Source organism: Monodelphis domestica, chromosome 2 (assembly GCF_027887165.1).
Source record: "Monodelphis domestica isolate mMonDom1 chromosome 2, mMonDom1.pri, whole genome shotgun sequence".
Classification (NCBI taxonomy): domain Eukaryota; kingdom Metazoa; phylum Chordata; class Mammalia; order Didelphimorphia; family Didelphidae; genus Monodelphis; species Monodelphis domestica.
Window position 1 is genome coordinate 391,976,517 of NC_077228.1, and position 18,259 is coordinate 391,994,775.

Genomic DNA, 18,259 nt, shown 5'->3' on the forward strand with positions numbered 1-18,259 from the left:
TATATCTCTGTATGAGGAATTCACGGAGAATTCCAGCTAGTAGAAAAGGGCTGGGGCCAGTAAAAGTCTACTGGAGTTCCATCCAGGTAAAAGCCTATTATTGTATTGTCCAGATACAAATCAGGATCAAAAAGCCCAGACTAGGATGACTATGATCATATGATACCCTTCCAAACATGATCATATTGTACTTTAGATCAAATTCTTAGGGTACTTTTGGGTTTTGCAGTTCCCTGGTCTGATCTGTCCTGAGATTCTACAAGAACCTAGTACTTAGAATAGAGAGAACACTGTGACAGGACCACAGATGAGACAAACTTGAACCATAAAAGGCCTCAAAATTCCCTCCAGAAGTTCACAGACCCTGTCCATTTCATGAAATACACATTCATAATATAAGGTTGGAGAAATTACTAAACAAACACTATCCACAAAGAGTTAATCTTGGGGTACTTATTAATACCAACTGAGGAGAAAAGAATAACTCCAAAATAACTACTGGCAAATCCTCAATAAAAAATATAGCTTGGCCTCAAGATCAACTAGAATTCCAGTTGGGAAAACTTGAGCAAGAAATAAAAATGAGTTTAAAATTATATTATGTATGAAATAAGAACTCTAGAGTAAAGAATTAGAAAAGAAAGAAAAATGAAGGAAAATTTTGGGAAGATAACTAACAGCTTAGTGCAAAATATATAGGACATTATCCAAGTAACAGACTTCTTGAAAATTAGAATGAACCAAAGATAACAAGGATCATTAAAACAAAGCAAAAATGGAAAAAAATGAAAGAAAACAAGAAGTATCTCCTATTGAAAACAACTTATAAGAAAAACAGATCAAAATGAAAAGATTTAATTTAAAATTTAAAAATCATTGGTCTGTCTGAAAGTCATGACCAAAAGAGAAAATAACTTGGATATCACATTTCAAGAAATCATGAAGTAAATTGGGCAGATACCTTAGGCTCAGAAGGAAAAAGTGGAAATAAAAAGAGTCTACTACTCTTTCCTCAAAAGAAACATGAAAACTCCCCAGAATATCATGAATAAAAAATCTGGAGATTCTATGTCAAAGAAAATTACTTTAAGAAACCAGAAAGAAATATTTCAAATATTGATGAGCCATGACAAGATGATTTAAGATTTGGAAACTGCAAATTTAAAGAATCAGATGGCTAAGAATACAGGATTCCAAGGAGAAAAGGATATAGGTTCATAATTAACAACATTTCATTCAAAACAAAGGAATATAATTCTACAAGCAGATGGAAATAGACCTTTAATGATATATAAGGAATCTAAGAATGAGGAAAGGACCAGAACTGAATAGAAAATTTCAAAAACACATGAGTTAAGGAAACATCTAATAGTAAGAAACTGGGAGAGGCTTTATAAGGATGCAATTTTTATATTCTAATACTCATCAGGAAACATAGAAGAAAATGAAAAGACAAAAAGACCGGAATTGACTTTGTTTTGATAACCTTAAAGGAAAAAAGATAAGAATGGAAAAAAAGGAATACACTAGAGAAAAAAGCAGAAAACTACTTCTTTACTGGAATGGGGAATAGTGGAAGATTTTATAAACAAATAGAAAGGGATAAATAAGTGGGTATTATATGAATGACACTTTCACCAGAACATGTCAAAGAAGGGTAGAAAACATATTTATAAATGAAAATATGAAGAAATTGGAGCAAAAAGAGAGAATAAAATTTAGGAAAAATTATTAATAAACCAAACTCACTTCAGCAGAAATATCTTAGAAATGCTTTAATGGGGGAAAAAAAGAAAAGGAAGGAATCTATGATTACAGCCTGGGAGAGGGGCAGAGAAAAAGGGACAGAGTAGTTAAAATAGATTGCATCAAGTCCAGATAACTGGTGCTTAACATTTCTTAATATTTTTGAAAAGAGTGTGAGGTAAAGAGAGGAGAGACTATAAGAGAATAGATTAGGGGAATTACACAAATAATTTTATCTTAGTGTGAATAGGATGAACTGTCCCATAAAACAAAAAACAATTATATAATAAACTAGAAAATGGATCCAACAATACATTATTTATAAGAAATATGTTTGAAACCAAAATATTCAAGAAGTTTTTTTTAAAGGGGTTCAATTGAAGTAAAAAAAATTATGCTTCCAGTGAAATCAAAAAAATCAGGGGTAGAAATATAATCTTATATAAGGTAAAAGCAAAAGAACCTTGATTAAAACAGATAAATAGGAAAACTATATCATGCTGAAAAGTACCATAGATGATGAATTAATATCAAATCTTAACACTTTCATTAAAAAGGAAAAAAAAAACTTCAGAATCAAATAGAATTTTAGAACAATTGGATATAATACATATCTAATGGTTATTGAATGGGAATTAAAATGTGTATGTATGTGTGTGTGTGTGTGTGTGTGTGTGTGTGTGTGTGTGTGTATGAATCCTCAGGTATGAATGGAAAATTTACAAGACATAAAAGCAATTTTAACTAATGAATTTTAAAACATCAATTAATGATCCAAAGGAAATTCTGGAAAATCCACAATGAAATGAACAAAAGCAAAATAAACAATTCAACTGGATCCTTGTTGAATTTTAATAATTTTATATTTTCATTCAACTTAATTTGCATGTTAAAACTCAGCTGTTATTCTAGTGAATTTGCAGAAAATCAAACATTAGTAGAGATAACTAAGGACACTAAAATGCCAGGGCAAAATGAGTGGTGATTGAGTCTAGTGATGTGAACTAATTTTATTAGCTTATTCTTTGTGTGTGTTTTTGTATGTGCATGTTTAATGTGCCATCAACAGAAGGTATCTTCTGTTAGGAAATCTAAGTGTGAACAAAAATAAGTGATTCATTCTTCAAAATTAGATAGAAAAATCTTCTCTGTACCCAAGAAATCAAGTAGTATTATCATCTGAAATAATAATTCAGCCTTCTTTGAAGCTTAGCAATTGAAATTCATCAAAACAAACTTACCATGATCTCTACTCCGACAACTTCCAAATTCTCATGGAGTCATTCTTCTTCCTGGCCTGGGAGCACGATGTGGTTAGAACATTAATTAGAAACACATTCCATCAGTTGCCTCCCAAGGTGAAAAGGCTTAATTAAAGGCCTTGAAGCCTTCTGGGCAAAATAACCAACAGGTGGCATCATCTTTTCCTCACTTTCTTTAATGTGCCTTTCCCTCATATTCAAGAATATAATTAATTCAATCATTTCTCAAATGTTTTCCTGTTGCCAATCTCCCAGTGTTACATGATTACTCTGGTTGTTTTGTAGAATGTTAGAGAATAAGATGGACTCGGTATTAGGAAGAACTTTATAACAATAAGACCTACCTGAAAATGGAATAATTTGCCTCAGGAGTTTGAGTTCTCCAGCAAAGGAAGTATTCATAGAATCATTACTTGAAAAGAGAATTCAGAGGAATCCAACCTTCTCATTGGACCTATGAAGAGGTTAAGTTCCAGAAAGATAAAGTGACTTACCCAAAGTTAACCAGAATAAGTCACAGAAATAGAACTTGAACCAATGTATTCTTTATAGTGGTCTATTTTCATTAGTGAAAAAAATGAACTGAACATATTTGTATTTTGCCATCATAGAATCTAATATACTATGTGATTATCAGTGATATTTGAGAAGATGAAGTAAAGAAGAGTATTTTGACCCGTAAAATACATACATGCTGCCCTTAAAGCTACTTGGATATCAATAGCAATAAAGTACGATGATCACCTGTGAATGACATAACTGTTATAAACAATGCAAGGATCCAGGACGACTCCTAGAGACTAATGACAATGAAGGCTATCCACCACCATAGTAGGAAGTGGGTTTAACATGTGTCATTGTTCAAGACCCATTTCCTTATTATTAATATTTACACTAGGGTGATCTTTTAGAGTCTACTTTCCCAGTCGTAGCCCTACCAAACCATGTGATGAAGTGGTTGTTTTTCTTCTGTGTTTATTTTCCAATATTTCTTCCTTTGGATGTGGATAGCATTCTTTCTTATATGTTTCTCCAAATAGTTCTGGATCATTGCATTGCTAGTACTGGAGAAGACCATTATATTTGATCTTACCACTGGGTATCAGTCTCTGTGTATAATGTTCTCCTGGTTCTGCTCCTTTAATTCTGCATCAATTCCTGGAGGTCATTCCAGTTCCCATGGAACTCTTCCAGTTATTATTCCTTTGAGCACAACGGTATTCCATCACCAGCATATACCACAATTTGTTCAGCCATTCCCCAATTGGATGGCATTCCCTCATTTTCCATTTTTTTTTGCCACCACATACTGCGTGGCTATGAATATTCTTATACAAGTCTTTTTCCTTATTATCTCTTTGGGGTACAAACCCAGCAGTGCTATGGCTGGCTCAAAGGGCAGACAGCCTTTTAGTGCCCTTTGAGCATATTTCCAAATTGCCCTCCAGAATGGTTGGATCAGTTCACAACTCCACCAGCCATGCATTAATGTCCCGATTTTTCCACATCCCCGCCAACATTCATTACTTACCTTTGCTGTCATGTTAGCCAATCTGCTAGGTGTGAGGTGGTACCTCAGAGTTGTTTTGATTTGCATTTCTCTGATTATAAGAGATTTAGAACATTTTTTCATGTGCTTATTAATAGTTTTGATTTATTTATCTGAAAATTGCCTATTCATTTCCCTTTCCCATTTATCAACTGGAGAATGGCTTGATTTTTTTACAATTGATTTAGTTTCTTATAAATTTGAGTGATTAGACCTTTGTCAGAGGTTTTTGTTATGAAGATTGTTTCCCATTTGTTGCTTCCCTTCTAATTTTGACTGCATTGGTTTTCTTTTTACTAAAACTTTTTAATTTAATATAATGAAAATTATCTATTTTGCATTTTGTATTTTTTTTCTATCTCTTGCTTGGTGATAAAATCTTTCCTTTCCCAAAGACCTGACAAGTATACTGTTCTGTGTTCACCTAATTTACTTATTGTTTCCTTCTTTATGTTCAAGTCATTCACCACTGTAAGTTTATCTTGGTATAGGATATGAGATGTTGATCCAAACCTAATCTCTCCTATACTGTTTTCCAATTGTCCCAGCAGTTTTTATCAAATACTGAATTTTTGTCCCCAAAGCCAGGATCTTTGGGTTTATCGTAGATTGTCTTGCTGAGGTAATTTACCCCAAGTCTATTCCACTGATCCTCCCTTCTGCCTCTTAGTCAGTACCATATTTTTTTTTAATTTTCAATTTAATTAGATGATTTAGAATAATTTTACATGGTTACAAGACTCATGTTCCTAACCTCCCCTCCCCTCAACCCCTTCTCATTTATGATGCACAATTCTGCTGGGTTTATCATGTGCCATCAATCAAGACCCATTCCCTTATTATTAGTATTTGCACTAGGGTGATCTTTTAGAGTCTACTTTTCCAGTTATAGCCCCACAGACCCATGTGATCAAGTAGTTGTGTTCATATAGCTCTTGCATTTGTCTTGGCAGATAGATTCTTAAGTATTTTAAACTGTCTATAGTGATTTTAAAATGAATTTCTCTTTCTAACTCTTGCCGCTGGAAGTATATAGAAATGTTAAAGATTTATGTGTTGATTATTTCCACTAGCTTTTTAGTTGTTTCTCTAGGATTCTTTAAGTAGATTATCATCTGCAAAGAGTGATAGCTTGGTCTCCTCATTGCCCATTTTAATACCTTCAATTTTATTTTCTTCTCTAATTGCTACTGCTAGCATTTCTAGTACAATGTTAAATAATAGAGGTGATAATGGGCATCCTTGTTTCACTCCTCATCTTATTGGGAACAATTCTAACTTATCCTCATTGCAGATGATGTTTGCTGATTGTTTTAAATATATACTGTTTATTATTTTTAGAATAGGCCCATCTATTCCTATGCTTTCTAGTATTTTCAATAGGAATGAGTGTTATAATTTGTCAAAGGCTTTTTCTGCATCTATAGAGATAATCATGTGATTTTTGTTGGTTTGATAGTTGATATGGTCAATTATGTGAATGGTTTTCCTAATATTGCTCCATCCTTGCATTCCTGGTATGGATCCTACTGTGAATTTTAGATTTATTCCACCATGCTTGGTCTTTAGAATTTTAACAACCAGGAATGTATATACCCCCACTTATTGATTAACTGTGGGGGAGGATTGTCTATGACCCATGTGTACTACCAAGGGACAAATCAGAAAGAACTGACTGATCCCCTGGGTTGTCCTAAGCCAAGTTTAAGCCAAGTATTGGTACATGTAAGACACAGGAAGTGATGTAAAGAATTGCCTTTATATTTTGCATCACTTCCTGTGAGAGCTACCTTTGTGGTCTTTGGGGATGGTACTTGACTTTGAGGAGCTCTGGAGTGTGGGGACCTCAGACTGCTTCCCTTAGAATACCATGTGGTGTGTGTTAAGGCTGACTTCCCTTTCCCTTGACCTTTCTGAATGCATCAGCCTCCAAGGAGGCCTTCATCTTGGAGGAGGCCTCCTGGCTGGACTCTGAGCTAGATTTAATCTTATGGGAAGGCCCCTTGGCTGAGGTTTCTGAATTCCCCTAGCTCAGACTAGTCCAGAGCAGACCTTCCCCTTTCTCTCTCCCTCATTCTTAATTTCTTCCTTCTATTGTAAATAAATCACCATAAAATCCCATTCTGATGAGTATTTCATTGGGATTTAGAATTTAAATCCCTTGCAACTTCTAAAAAATATGCAGTCTCAACTCTAAAATTTACCCTTAACACTACCTGATCATAATGAATAACCCTGGTGATCACTTGTTGGAGTCTTTTGGCTAGTATGCTATTTATGATTTTTTGCATCCATGTTCACTAAGGAGATTTGTCTATAGTTTTTTTCCTCTGTTTTTGATCTACCTGGCTTCGGAATCAGTACCATATTTGTGTCATAAAAGGAATTTATTAGAACTTCTTTGCTTATTATATCAAATAATTTGTATAGTGTTGGGATTAGTTGTTCTTTGAATGTTTGATTGAATCCACTTGTGAATCCATCAGGCCCTGGGGATTTTTTCTAAGGGAGTTCACTGATGACTTGTTCAATTTCTTTTTCTGATATGGGCTTATTTAAGTATTCTATTCCTCCTTCTGCTAATCAAGGCAATTTATATTTTTCTAAATATTCATCCATATCAACTAGATTGCCATATTTGTTGTCATATAATTAGGCAAAATATTTTGTAATGATTGCCTTAATTTCCTCTTCATTCAAGGTGAGGTCTCCCTTTTCCTCTTGGATACTGTCAATTTGGTTTTCTTCTTTCCTTTTTTTTTAATTAGACTGACTAGTACTTTGTCTATTTTATTTGTTTTTTCAAAGTACCTGCTTCTTGTCTTATTTATTAAATCAATAGTTCTTTGACTTTTAATTTTATTAATTTCTCCTTTAATTCTTAGGATCTCTAATTTAGTTTTCATCTGGGGATTTTTGATTTGTTCACTTTCTAGTTTTTTTTTTTAATTTGCATGCTCAATTTGTTGACCTCTACCCTCTCTAATTATATATGAACTTAAGGATATAAATTCCCCCTAAGTACTGCTTTAGCTTCATCCCATAGATTTTGAAAGAATATCTCTTCATCGTCATTTTCTTCAATGAAATTATTAATTGTTTCTATGAGTTGTTCTTTAACCAATTTTGGAGAATTGTATTATTTAATTTCCAATTAATTTTTGATTTGCCTCTCCATATACCCTTACTAATTATTATTTTTATTTCATTGTGATCTAAAAAGGTTGCATTTATTATTGCTGCTCTTTTGCACTTGTTTGCAATGTTTTATGCCCTAGTACATGGTCAATTTTTGTGAATGTACCATGTACTGCTGAAAAGAAGGTGTATTCCTTTTTGTCCCTATTTATTTTTCTCCATGTCTACTAACTCTAATTTTTCTAAGATTTCATTTGCTTCTCTCACCTCTTTCTTATTTATTTTTTTATTTGATTTATCTAGTTCGGATAGGGGAAGGTTCAGATCTCCCACTAGTATAGTTTTTCTATTTATTTCATCCTTGAGCTCCTCTAGTTTCTCCTTTAAAAATTTGGATGCTTTGTCATTTGGTGCATACATATTAAGTACAGATATTTCCTCATTGTCTATACTGCCTTTTATCTGGATGTGATTACCTTCCCTATGTCTTTTAACTAGATCAATTTTTAACTTTGGCTTTCATGATTGCGACTCCTGCCTTCTTTTTTCTCAGTTGATGCCCAATCAACTTTGTGCTATCTGCTTACTTTTATCCTATGCATATCCAACTTCCTCATGTGTGTTTCTTGTAGACAACATATGGTAGGATTTTGGTTTCTGATCTAGTCTGCTATTTGCTTCCACTTTACAGGTGAGTTCATTCCATTCACATTCAAAGTTATGATTACTACTTATGTATTTCTCAACATTTTGATTTTCTCTCCTAGTCCTGTCCTTTCCTCTTCCATTATTTCCTTCTACACCAATATTCTGGTTTTATTCAGTCCCCCTAATCCCTATCCTTATTTTACTTTACTTTCTCCTCCCTTCCTTCATATTTCTCTCTTAATTTTCTTTTGAGGTCTTATTAAGCTACCCCACAACTCTCCCCCCTTGAATTATTTCCCTTCCTACTCTTCATTTCTACCCCCTCCCTTTTTATTCTCCTTTTGTTTAGAGTCTATTAAATTCTCTTTCCCTTCTTTCCCTCCCCCTTTTACTTAACTCCCCTCCCTACTACCCCCTTAGTTTTCCTCTCTCAGCTTCCCTATAGGGTAAGATAGAGTTCAATATCCCAATGGATCTAGATGTTCTTTTCTCTCAGAATTGATTCCATTGAGAATAAGGTTTGAGTATTACTTTTTAGCACTCTCTTCCTCTACTTCTTATAGTTGTATTCTTCCCCTCCCTCTCCTATGTGTCTTTTTGTGTAGTATAGGTTATCCTAATTTTCTTATTCAATCAAGTTTATCTTGGTGCCATCCCCCCCCTGCCCTTCTTTCTTCTTCTTTTTTTTAATATATGATTTTAAACCACTTAGTACCCCAATCTCTACCTGTGGATAATTCTTCTAACTACTATAATAGTAAATGCAATTTTTAACAGTTAAAAATAACATTTCCCCATATAGGAATATAAATGATTTGGCCTTAAGGACCTTAGAGAAAAAAAATAAGTGTTTAAAATAAGTGTGTGTTCAATTGGTGGTCATCTTCTGCTGTCTCTTCTTTGGTATCTTTTTTTCCTGCATAAAAATTATCAAGGTTCAACATTTTCTTCATGTTTTTTTTTGGTGTTTGTGGATTTTAGTTCCTGGGAGTTGGTTGCCATTGCCTTGTTCCTTCCTGCTCAGAAGTCTAAGTGAGCAATGTGGGTGACCTTTGTATTGTGCTCTGGAGAGGTTTTTGCCCTGAGGATATTTTTCCCCAGTCCTCTGCAGTGTCCAGCTGCAATTAGTGGCAGGTCCAGCACCTACAAACTTAAAGATTGCCTTGCAGGGGTCTGGGTGTGGAGTGTAGGCAAGTCTCTATATTGAGCATTGGAGAAGATTTTTCCCAGAGGCTATTTTTCTGGTCTCTATGGGGTTTTGCTTTGAGCTTCTTCTCTCTGCCAAAGCTCCATGGCCTATCTCCACATTTCCTCTGCCTCCTGGGGTCCCTAGACTTGCTGTACTTTCAGGCAGGTCCAGCTCCTAAGAACTTAAAGATTGCCTGGGAAGAGGTCTGGGTTGTGGAGTGTAGGGAGGTCTCTGAATTGAGCACTGGAGAGGTTTTAGCTCAAGGGCTTTTTTCTGTTCTCTGTGGCATTTTGCTGTGAGCTGCCCCTTCTCCCCAAGCTCTGGCACCCTATCTCCATGTGTCCTCAGCCTCCCAGTGTTCTGGGTCATTTCTCTTAGAGGTAAGTCCCTGCTGAACTCAGCCAGCCTCCTTTCTAGAACTTATAAGTTTGTCCCGTGCTCGCTCTTACTCTGGAAAGGTAGGTGAAGTGGTGGAAGGGTGATGAGCTCACCCCTTGGTAGGGGAAATTTTGCCCCCTTTTAGTGTGGAAATGCCCCAATTTTGCCCACCTTCTGTGCTGTGTCCTACTGTGGAACTCCTTCCCTCATTTGATTTTGGTTTAGTCGTTTTGAGGTACTCTTTTTCAATTGGTGGATAGGAGAAGAACTCTGCTTCTACTCAGTAGCCATCTTGACTCAGAAGTCCTGTTGTTGATTTCTAATTTTAAAAATAACTAAATAAAATTATATCTTAGAAAATAAGATCTTAGTTTCACAGAGAAGCTTGAGATCATAGAAAAAAACTGTTTAATTTTCTAAAATATAGTATGTCTGTTCCTCATTTATTCAAATCTTTGACCACCTCTTTGGACAGGGTTCTCCATCACTTGCAAAACATAATTGGAATGGCTGTGTTTCATATAATCAGAAAAAATCTAGGGTTGCTTATAGAATTAGAAAGAATATATGACCTCAAGGTAACAATCTGGATATTCAATAGCAATATAATATATCAGTTATTTGGGGAAATTTACTAGGTTTCAATTTTAATAGACAGTCTATTTTATGACATAAACTAAACCTGCTTCCTGCACATTAGTACTCATGTTAAAGATTTCAAAATATAAATACTGTCAGAAACAACTACACTTTCAGAACTCATTAGCACTTCAATATGTTTCTTCAGTTATGAACCATAAAAAATAAGGTTGAATTTAATATAGAAATGTGTTACTTATGCCCAGGGTGTCACATTTATCTTTTGATTTACCAGAATTTATTAGCACATACAGAACTAATGTTAGTTTGACCTCTTTAGCATTCTTTTTCTTCTGAAGGATGGTTAAACTATATCAGTCTTCTGATTACTATAATTCATTATAATAATATTGTATGAGTTAAAAAATGTTACATTTGGAGGTGCCACAAACAACCTTTTTTTTTTAAAAAAAATGTATCAGTGTCTATTTATTTGTATATAACTCCCTACCTCCCAACATTTCCATTCTTTACCTTTTCCTTCCATAGGCATTCCTTATAACAAAGAAAGAAAAAAGGAAGATAAATGAGTTCCATTAAAGTTTCATCAAACAAATCCAACATTTTATGTTCCATTTACATAGTCATTTTCCTTTGTAAAGAAAAGTGGAAAGTATATCTTTATATCTTGAAGCATATCTTGGTTATATGCATTCAAAAACTTTATTTCACTTTCAACATTTTAAATTTACATTATTATAATCGTGTACAGCATTTTCCTTTTTCTCATTTTACTTTGCATCGCTTCACATAACTTCCCAAATTTCTCTATAGTCTTCATATTCATTAGTATTCATCACAGGGAATATAGCATCATTTGTTCAGCCATTACCCAATAAATGGATATCTACATTGTTTACAATTATTTACTATTATAAAAAGTGTTACAATTAATATTTTGCAGTATAAAGGGATTCTTTTCCTGTTTTTGACTTCCTTTTGGTATAGGGCTAGATGCAGTATGTCTCAGTTAATCAGTATGAACATTTAAGACATTTTCTTAGTGTATTTCCTAATAACTTTCCAGGATGTTTAGGCCAATTAAGAGTTCTATTAAAACTATATTAATGTACCAATATTTCCACAGTCCTTGAAATTTTTGTCATCATTATTAAATAACTGTGTGTTAAGTAAAACCATATAGTTATTTTTATTTGAACTCTTTTAGTAGTGATTTGGAGCAACAATTAATATGGTTGCTAATAGTTTACAATTCTTCATTTGAAAACTTTTTTTATTGCTTATCTACTGGAAAATATTTTTTGGTTGTATCTATTTATGTTAGCTTTTTGTATAACTTCTGTTGTTACAATTGCCAAGATATTTGATACAAAGATTTTCCCTTAATGTATCACTTCTTTTTTTTTTCATCCTACTTGTGTGTATTTTTTTCATGGAAGAAATTTTGAATTTCATGTAATCAAAAGTATTCCTTTTCTTTTTTCATCATCTTTATCCTGTGTTGAATTAAGCAATATCCCACTCATCTTCATGGGAAATCTGAGTTGATTCTCTTCTACTCTTTTTTATAGTATGACTTTTAATATTCTAGTAATATATCCACTTTGAGTTTATAAGATATTCAATTTAAACATTATTATCAAACTGCTTTCTAGTTTTCTAGTCAATTGTTAACACTGAGATAAAGTTCCTGAAGTAACATATATATATATATATATATATATATATATATATATATATATATATATATAGGTTCTTCACCATAGGAGTTTTTTTATTTCTTCCTTATCTAATATGTTCCTTTGATCTGTTATTTTTTTTTAAAGAGTACCAAGTATTTATGAAGATTTCTGCTTTATTGAAAAGTATAAAATCTGGAATTCACCTCCCTTTTGTTCCTACTTTTTATTGTCTCCCTTGAGAATTTTTTTTTGTTTCAGATGTATTTTAAAATTGCTAGAATGCTATTTTGTTAGTTATCATCATTTTATAGTATGTAACTGTACCAGACATAAGTGCTTCAAAATCCTCCAATAATTTAATTAAAACTTTGACTAAAGACTTTTTGTTATTATATCTAAACATATCTTTAGAGTGTCTTGGAAGATTGACTCCTAGATATTTTGTACATTTTGTAATTATTTTGTTTTTATCTCTTCTACATTTTGATATAAAAATGCTATTCATTTTATCAGTGCATTTCATTCTGTCTCTTTACTAAATAATCAAACTAAAGTTCAACTAGTTTTTTTTTTTAATTTCTTTAGGGTTTTCTAAGTTAGCCACTGTGACATCAGCAAATAGTGATAGCTTTTTCTGTTTTCATGCTATCTATGCATTTAATTTCTTTTACATATCAAATTCTATTGCTAGTTTATCTATTACAATATCAAACAATATTTGTGAAATAAAGTATCTTTGGAAGAGTAATATTCATAGGCCCCTTCCAAGTAAATTAGGCTTTTTTTTCTTGAAAGTCCCCTTGAGATTTAATTATTCTAATGAATGAAGGCACAGGCTGAGGGGTTTCAGAATATCCCTCTGGCTTCTTTATAAAATTTAAATTTATTTATTTATTTTTGTTGCATTAAAATGCACAGTTAATTTCCTTCTCCTTTATTATGGCAATAATATATATGTATATATAAAAGGATGTCTAATTTTTATTTATCAGTTGTTTCTCTGGAGGCAGACTTACACAACTCATTCAACAATATTTCTGAGGCTTCATAAAATATTCTCTTGGTTCTACTCATTTTAGTCTATAACTTCATGGATGTCTTTCCATGTTTTTAAAAAATTAATCACCTCATTTCATATTTTATAAAACTTTAAATTAATACTTAATTTTTGTCATCTCATATTTATACATTCTGTGTATTTTTGAGTCAGGGGAAAAATCATTGTTCACTCTTTTTAAAAAAAATAATAATGTATTATATTCATTTCTTCTCTAATATCTGTGAAACTTCATTTATTAATATACATTTGTAGTTTATCATAAAAATTAACTTGTTTGTAATTTCTTACAAAACAGTAGTATTCCATCACAATTATATGCCACAATTTCCTTATTCATTTCCCAACTGATAATCTCTTCCAATATTCAAGATTATTGAGAAAAATTGTTAAAGAAGGAGTCCTGCTATTAAACAAAAATGGTGCTGATGCCTAAACCAGGAAGAGGTAAAATAGAAAAAGTAAATTAGAGTCCAGTTTCAATAATGAGTATAATTTAAAAATCCTAAAAAAGTATTAGCCAGGGAACTATAATAATATATCACAAAGATTATATATCATGACCAAACAGGATTTATACCAGATATGAAGGGAGGTTTTTCTCTTAGGCTTCTGCAAAGAAATTCTGGCAGTATGTTCAACACAAGCCTAGGAGATCTGTATTCAACTGAACAAGGCCATATCTTTAAAAATACCCCTTCCATTATTCTATGTCTCCTTCCCTTACTATGACTAAACAAAATAATTTTTGTTAACTGTTAGCTGGACTGTGAGTCTCTCTTTTTACCCTAATCTTGAAACCAAGGTATCAGCCCAGCATGAACCCAGTTTGGTCTTTACAGCAGTCTTTCTTTTTTTTTTTTATTATAATAGAGCCACAGCAAAACTCCAATCAGTGGACTACTCAGAAGGCTTATTCCATCCAAAGATCCAGATTCAGTACCACACAGGTCAGAGATGATAGAGAAAAGAAAGTGCTTGGCCGAAGGCCAGGTCCCAGGTGAGAGAGATAGAGAAGGAAAGGAATTAAAGATGGAGCTTGGCCAGAGGCCAAGGACAGGCATCAGTGAGAGCTGAGATCCAAGAGAGCAAGAGGGCAGAGATTGCTGTGGCTCTGTTTTTAATGTCTTTGATATGCAAATATACACAATACATAGGGATGATTATTATTGGTTAACGACAAGGTATAGGTGTGGTTTCTCTTAGCCAGGTGAACACAAAGAAACCTGTTTTCCCACCTAACCTGGGGGAAGCTGGGATCAAGGGTCAGAGGCTTTCCTAGCCATGCGCAAGACTGAGCATGCCCTCTTCTAAGCCACTCTGTACTTTCTAACTGTTTCCCTTGCCCATAACTAGGGGTGGACTGCTACATCTCCCCCTTTTTGTTTAACATAACAATAAGTAGTGCAATATCAAAATGTAACAAAATTATAGCAATAACAAATACAAACACTTTGGTGCATAATCATATCCTGATACAGAGATGAAAAACCAAACCAGATAGTAGAACTCAGATATAAAAATCAAGTGTGATCATCAGCATAAACTGATTCAGTGATCAATCTAAAAAATCCAAACTGATCTTCCTATCTACCTGTCTGCATATCAAAATCAATGTAACAGTCTTAGTACATACATACATACATACAAGTACATACAAGAAAATAATTTCCACTCTACTGATCCTGGTTTAATGAGGTAGGAATTCTATGGCTCATATGACAGGTGCACTAATCAAATATGCCACCTTTCACAGTCCAGACTATCAGAAGTTGTCAGGCTTTTCAACAGTTAGCAAAAATACTATCTCTGGAGATGAAGGATAAGTCCTTCCTTTCTCTCATACTGATACTGCATCTTAGGGATCTATTTCCAGATGCTCACTTCCAGATGCCTGCCACATAGGAAACTGGTTGGTAGTTCAATGCCAGGACAACCAGTGACTGAGGGCGTCAGTACACCATGTCTCTGCATCCCCAACCTCAAACATCCATTTCATATGTCGGTGGGTGGCCATGGATATCTGGTCCATAATGATATGTTCATTATGACTCCCCTTTCATGCAATCAGACATCACTCTCCAGAATAGTCATCTGAAAATTAACAAATGCTGTCATGTTCTCATGGTTGCATACTTTCAGGTGGCTGTAACCGCAAAAATACTTGCACCTTTGTAGTTCTGGATCAGAGCATCAACAGTACTTTCCCTGTACTTAAAATTCTGGCAATAATTGTGCAAAAGAAAAATCAAAGTTGAATACTTGAAAATGAATCAAAAGTGTTCTCTCAAATGAACATACTGACATCTATAAGATTCTTCTCCCTTTTCTTTTTGTTTGTGTGTTGGGAGAGATCCCTTCAAAGAAAAATATCCTCTCTGAAAAATTTTGGAGGATCATGTATATAACATCCAAAATAATCTGAGAAAATGATCCTGGGAACCTGATCCCAAAATTAATATAAAATTTTAGACTCTTTGCTCACTGTTCATGTGTTATGTTTGGAGCTGAGCCAGTATGTAATATCAGAACTTACACTCCAAATGATTTCTAATTCCTAATCTAAAATATCGCCTTGAATATGAACATAATTTTGCACCATTAAAGGCCTTGCAAAAACATTAATACAACAATTATAGTGAAATTTTTAACAAATACCAATATTCCCATACACTTTACATTTTGATTTGTAGCTTAAATAACCATGATGATGATAATGGAGTAATATTTCAAGTTCTGACTGCATATGTCTCATATCATCCTTATTTAAATCTCTGCTTGTATAAATAAACCCATCAATATGATAACCAAGCATATAACATTACGAATATTTGCAAAATTCCTTCCACCAAACCAATGTTTGGGTAAATAGAAGCTTAAGTTGTTTTTCACATAGAAACAATTTCTACAGTTTCTTGTACCTATAGAATTTGACATAGCTTTTTCAAGCCTAGTTGTCAATGTATAATATTCACTGTGCTTTTTCTATGAGCTTATCTGTGCCTATTGTGTCATATTTCCAATACATACTCCAACAAAGAGAAACTTAGATTATACTTTGCCCTTGCTCCATGTATTTGTGTAATAATTTGTTCCACCTAGGAGAGACAATGACTGAATGTCCACAGAAATTGTCAAACCCAGAGTCCTCAGTTTGCTCCTGAGGTCTTACTTTCACATACTAGAATGTCTTCCAGTATGTGAAAGGGAAGCCAATAGACCCTGAATCCAGCAGCCGTCTGAATTCTGGGACTGTTGGGATAGAGCAAGAAACTGTTCTTATCAAGATATTGCCCACAAAGACAGGGTATCAGGAGTAATGGTTAACAACGATATTAAAACTTAACTACACCTATGGTAGTCAGCCCATAATGTCCATCCAGGTATTGTCAGGAACATAATTTTTGCCTGGATGTCAATGATCTTTTATAATAACTCAGATCCCTGATTAAAGATTTCATAGTGCACTTTGCCTGATCTCTCATCCTTTCTTGAGAGTAACATCAGTATCATCTGTCCATTACAGAAGATGCCTGTGCAGCATCTTCTGCTTAGCACCTCATTTTTGTTGTCAGAGGTATCAGATCTATGCTATGAATGAAAGTTTTCTATTTCCTACTCTTTGTAGAGCCATACCAATGTCTATACCCTTGTTGATAGTAGCATTTCTTACAATACAAGTGGTAGATTTACAATGCAATACAATATAAATTTCTTTTGACAGTATCATATACAAAATACAAGATATACATTAGTAGCTAAACAATTGTAGCTATTTCATCTCAATCCCATAGTAGTCTTTGGAGTGTGGGATATATCTGGTGTCTTATACAGACATGAATGTGTCTTAGTCCTTCTGAGTTAGCATACTTGATGTTGTTCTGGGTACAACATATCAATGGATGTCAGCATGACAAGTGTCCATCAGTAGCCTAATAGCAAATGTCTCTAATAGTGTAATGTCATTGTTCTGGAGTGATATTAGTCACCAAAGAAGTGTCCTTCCAGCGTGCCTGGATTGTGGCTGGCATGTAGATAGCTGATGTCAACAGTGTTCTTCTGCTTCTCTTCCTGGTCTGTGTCAGCTGGCATGAAGCACTTTGTGGGTGAACAGATGTTTTCACTATCTGTGAACATACAAACAAAATGTCGACCCAATGTTATTATCCCCTTGGGTCCCTTACAGTATTAATATCTTGTTGATATTCAACCCAATTCAGGTATATCATACAATGTAATCTTTATCATTACATTCAATACTGATTATTGCATAGCTTTAACTTATATTCCTTCTGGGGTATAGAAGAGATAGATGATTAGTGATACCATATCCACCCTTTTTTCTTATGAAAGTTGAAACGCTACAGCTTAACAAAATTGACCATTAGATAAGTCTGATTCTAATAAAGACATGTTGTTTGCAAATATAATGTACCCTTTAAGACAATAATCATAATTACATTTCGTATGAGAACAACAATTTGTGCTGCAATTGGACAGCATTCATTTTGGTGTCATAACATTCACAATTGTACCCTTTGATATTTGATCAAATTTGGCTAACATGGAACAATTCCAATAAAATAATTTTAAGTTACACATTGTACCAATATCATTCAAAATTTTCAGTCTTGTAATAAAGTTAGATCTTATAACAAATACCCATATATTCATAGAACAGAATATCTGTCAGTGACTTAACGATATTCTTCTGCATGTAAATTGTTTTTCATACAATTACATTTGTGTGGATAGTGTGTTAAACCTGCCTATAAGGCCATGTTATTGCCTTTGCAGTGCATGTGCTGTGTTTCTGGTGTCCTGTGCCAGACACCTCTGCCATCTGTCCTTCTTCTGGGCAGATTTTCTTGCCATCAGGTGCTCTTGGTCATTCTCCATGGACTTCACGTATCTGAGAAAATAGATGGAAAACCTTGACCCCAAATGAAAGCCTCATTCAGTTTTTGAACCTTGGGGCTCATAAATGCCTTCGAGCTCTATTTACCATAG